The 5000-nt window shown below is 45.7% G+C and overlaps 1 protein-coding gene across 1 annotated transcript in view; it reads left to right on the top strand.

The window, feature by feature from the left end:
- Positions 1–130: 130 nt before the first annotated feature.
- tjap1 (tight junction associated protein 1 (peripheral)) overlaps positions 131–5000 on the top strand; it is a gene marked incomplete at its 3' end in the record, with an annotated part of 29593 nt that continues 24723 nt past the window's right edge. Inside the window, exon 1 of the mRNA XM_080054282.1 lies at positions 131–397. The remainder of the gene's footprint in view (positions 398–5000) is intronic.

The raw sequence follows: 5000 nt of genomic DNA, 5'->3' as shown, positions 1-5000 counted from the left end.
CTGTCTGAGGTGTCTGACGTCATCACGCAGTACGTCTGACGGAATGGGAAGAGGGAAAGAGGGGGGGCGAAGGGGGGAACGGGATTCCTGAGGATTACCCATCATGCCCCGCGGGTAAAGATGGCGACAGCTGAGCAGGGCAGCAGATCAACTTTCTCCGAGCGGCTCTGAGTGGATTCTGTCCCCGTGTTTGGGTGCGTGTCTGCCGGCTTGGTCTCGCTGCTCTGACCGCCCCTCTGGTTCTTACGCCCCGGTTCTTCGGCCTTAAGACGCTCCAGAGAGAGACACCGACCCTCCCTGCGCCGCCCTGCCGGAAAACAGGCGCTAAGCTCTGGGTAAAGTTTCCTCTGCGCTCCGCTGGCTGGGGGACAGTTAGTGGAGCCGATCGGCCTCACAGGTAAGAAGCAAGAACTGACCCGAGGTGTGTGTTTGTGTGTGTGTGTGTGTGTGTGTGTGTGTGTGTGTGTGTGTGTGTGTGTGTGTGTGTGTGTGTGTGTGTGTGTGTGTGTGTGTGTGTGTGTGTGTGTGTGTGTGTGTGTGTGTGTGTGTGTGTGTGTGTGTTTTACGATGTCTGTGTGAGTGTTTGAGTGTAAGTGTGATTCTGTCTGTTTGTTTTAGTGTGTATGTTATATGGTGTGTGTGTGTGTGTGTGTGTGTGTGTGTGTGTGTGTGTGTGTGTGTGTGGGTGGTTGTGTGTGTGTGTGTGTGTGTGTGCGCAGCTTGTCTGGGCCGTGGTGTAATGGGCCGATGGGTGTCGGTGTTGGATCAAGTTCCACAGACGGAACAAACTCAATCATTCATAGCGTGTGTGTGTGTGTGTGTGTGTGTGTGTGTGTGTGTGTGTGTGTGTGTCTCTCTCTCTCTCTGTGTGTGTGACTCTCTCTCTCTCTCGCTCTCTCTCTCCCTCTGTGAGTGTGTGTCTCTCTCTCTATTTCTCTCTCTCTTTATCTCCCTCTGGTTGTGTGTGTGTGTGTGTGTGTGTCTCTCTCTCTCTTTCTCTCTCCCTGTGTGTGTGTTTCTCTCTCTCTCCCTCTGTGTGTGTGTGTGTTTGTGCGTGTGTCTCTCTTTCTCTCTCCCTGTATGTGTGTGTGAGACTCTCTCTCTCTCTCCCTCTGTGTGCGTGTGTCTCTCTCTCTTTCTCTCTCCCTCTGTGTGTGTGTGTGTGTGTGTGTGTGTGTGTGTGTGTGTGTGTGTGTGTGTGTGTGTGTGTGTGTGTGTCATCCAATACCACACCTCGTTCACCAATCACAGGTTGCTATGGAGACGATCAGTGAATTACTCAAATGTTTAAATATTAAAGCGGCAACGAGTAACATTTAAATATCTTTTAAACAGCCTAATTTTTCCTCTGATAATCATAAATTACCTTTAACAGCAAACGAGACCATCAGTGCAAAGAAAGACGTTTTTATATAGTTTTTATTACTGCATTTGATCTGGTCGTACACCCAGTCCGATTTTCGGTTCACGCGTGCATGCTCTATGGTCACATATCCGTATTGGTCGCAGATTTCAGTGTGGCGCAGGAACGTGAATTGAAAAGCCTATCACTCCAGGTGAGGGAAGGGGAGCGGGAGACCAGATCCCAATTCACCAGATGTGGGACAAAGACTACGTTTGTGCGGGACAATGCGGGACAAAGTGCCGTTTTTTTAGCAAAATAAACTCGTGTCACCACCGGTAATGCCAGAGACACGGCTTTCTAAATTAAAAAAACACTATCTTTAGATCAGCGTGCAGCAGTTAAGTTAGCTACTGTTAAACAAATAGAGCATTAAGGCTGCGGCTTCACATTAAAAGCATTTCACTGGCTTCACATTAGCATTTCACTTGACAAACGTGAGTTGGCTTTTATTTTGAAGTAACAGGAAAGTGAACGTTGAAGCACTGCAGGCAGCACCTTCACAGAGCCACTGAGCCCAGCAGCCCGATACACACACACAGACAAACACACACACAGACAAACGGAGACTGCTGTCTCCTGACAGCTATCGGATAAATGCCAGATTATAAAACACGCATTTAAAAAGGGGGGCTCACTTTCAATAACAATGCGGGACAACGTCTCAATTTGCGGGACGTGTGAAAAGTAATGGAAATGCGATCTGGTCATCCTAGAAGGGGAGCGGGAGCCTTGTTTGAGACAGTTATTTGTCGTCATAATGACTGATAACGGGGCTGAACCATCAAAGAAAAAAAAATAAAATGCAATGAAGAAAAGCTCAAAGGGAGAGTGATAGGCGGGCGGGAGGGCGTTGCCAAGCAACGTATACACAATTTCACGCAGCGAACCTAGACTGCAGTGTTTACTCCTAAATGAATGAGCGGTAGCCTACTAAAACAAAGTTTACTTTGCCTCACCAGCATCATCAGATGACCATTATTCATCTGAAATAGTCATTATGTACAACAACATAAACACATTACCTCATCGTGATCCATAACTAACTGCCGTCTCTCGTTCATTCGCTTTGTGTGGGGACTGGGGACACATACTCGTTCAGCTCCGTGAGAGGTGACAATGGATCAACTCATTGCAATCAGGTCAGGTGTAGTTGATGCTGTGTCACTAACCACTCTCACCGAGCCGAAAAGAGTCCGGTGCCCTCACACTTTCAACACACGGACACGCACTATATTGCTTCCTGATTATTTGAATCTTGAGGCCCTGCACGAGCTAGAAAACAGCTTCACGACAGCTGGCGTCGTAAAAATACTACCGCTTTTGTTCAAAGGTGTCGCCAACGTGCCGACTTACTCGTTGTACCTTTAATGTTGAGAAGATATTAATTAAAAGATGTTCACAGACAGACAGACAGACAGACAGACAGACAGACAGACAGACAGACAGACAGACAGACAGACAGACAGACACACAGACAGACAGACAGACAGACAGACAGACAGACAGACACACAGACAGACAGACAGACACACAGACAGACACACAGACAGACACACAGACAGACACACAGACAGACAGACAGACAGTCCTGTATTAAGTGTGTTAAAGCTGCAGTGTGTAACTCTGTGTGTGTCAGAGTAGTGAAACATTTTCTAAGGTTTATTCTCATAATAACTGAATAAACAAACTTTCCTCACAGGAAAATGTGATCCCTGGAACACTGTTTGAAGTTAGAAAGCTTCCTGAAAAGTTACTGTTTCACTGTTGTTGTTTACAGCAGCAGGGCCCACAGTTTGGTTTACAAACATATTCTAGTCTTACGTTTGGTTCCAGGTTCCTCAAGATAATTTGATTTATGATGATAGAATTATTCAATACTAAGAATTCAACTATAGTGAGTAACTTAGCAGTAGAATCAACAACTGAAACATTTCTTGGGCTCTTTTTCTAAGCTCCTGCACCAGTGTCAGGGGGAGGGGAGGGGGGGGACACCAGTTTGTAAACGCTGCCATACTGAGAAATACAGAGAGAGTTTTGTGGAGCTGATAATAGGCTTAATCAACTTTGTGTCAACTCGTTTGGCGATGGCTTGAATGTAACAGACATTCATTTATATGGGAAAGTTACACACTGTGGCTTTTAGAACAGTAACTATTTATTACAGATAAATAATAGTGTCTGTGAGTCAGCTGATCAGGCTGACTGTTGTTTATGCAGCTGTTGCCGTGGAAATGGTTGAATGGACTTCACAAGCATACAATGAATCACACACACACACACTCACTCACTCACTCACTCACTCACTCACATACACACACACACACACACACTCTCTCTCTCTCTCTCTGTGTCTCTCTGTGTCTCTCTCTCTCTCTCTGTCTCTCTCTGTGTCTCACTCTCTCTCTCTCTCTGTCTCTCTCTGTGTCTCACTCTCTCTCTCTCTGTCTCTCTCTGTGTGTCTCACTCTCTCTCTCTCTGTCTCTCTCTGTGTGTCTCTCTCTCTCTCTGTCTCTCTCAATTTCAATTTCAATTTCAATTTCAATTTCAATGAGCTTTATTGGCATGACTATTATTGCAAACAGTATTGCCAAAGCATTACAGGTAATAACAAAAGATATATTAACAAATATTACAAAAAGAACATCCTGACATAACAATCTCTCTCTGTGTGTCTCTCTCTCTCTCTCTCTGTGTGTCTCTCTCTCTCTCTCTCTCTCTGTGTCTATCTCTCTCTCTCTCTCTCTCTCTCTCTCTCTCTGTGTCTCTCTCTCTCTCTCTCCTCAGTGAGAGTGAGGGTCACATTGCTCTTTTGATGTTATCCTTTTATCTTTCTACTAGTGTGTGTGTGTGTGTGTGTGTGTGTGTGTGTGTGTGTGTGTGTGTGTGTGTGTGTGTGTGTGTGTGTGTGTGTGTGTGTGTGTGTGTGTGTGTGTGTGTGTGTGTGTGTGTGTGTGTGTGTGTGTGTGTGTGTGTGTGTGTGTGTGTGTGTGTGTGTGTGTGTGTGTGTACAAAGGGTTAGGGTAACCCTGTACTCTGAGAAAACGAGTTATAATATTGACGAAACACACACACACACACACACAGATAAACACACACACACACACAGATAAACACACACACACACACAGATAAACACACACACACACAGATAAACACACACACACACACACAGATAAACACACACACACACACAGATAAACACACACACACTCACACAGATAAACACACACACACGATGAATAGACAGATTTAGTGAATGTTTGATTCACGCACTGCAGAGCTTTACACTCTCTGCTGTTGCTAGGAAACCGTGTGTGTGTGTGTGTGTGTGTGTGTGTGTTTATCGGTGTGTGTGTGTGTGTGTGTGTTTATCGGTGTGTGTGTGTGTGTGTGTGTGTGTGTGTGTGTGTGTGTGTGTGTGTGTGTGTTTATCGGTGTGTGTGTGTGTGTGTGTCTTTATCGGTGTGTGTGTGTGTGTATGTGTGTGTGTGTGTGTGTGTGTGTGTGTGTGTGTGTGTGTGTGTGTGTGTGTGTGTTGCCTTATGATGTCGGCAAAACACTGACAGGAAGTGAGGTCGCATTCTCACCGGTCACC

Source organism: Ammodytes marinus, assembly GCF_949987685.1.
Source record: "Ammodytes marinus genome assembly, contig: scaffold_208, whole genome shotgun sequence".
Lineage (NCBI taxonomy): Eukaryota > Metazoa > Chordata > Actinopteri > Uranoscopiformes > Ammodytidae > Ammodytes > Ammodytes marinus.
Note: the sequence above shows the minus strand (reverse complement) of the source record. Positions and strands in the feature narration are given on the sequence as shown.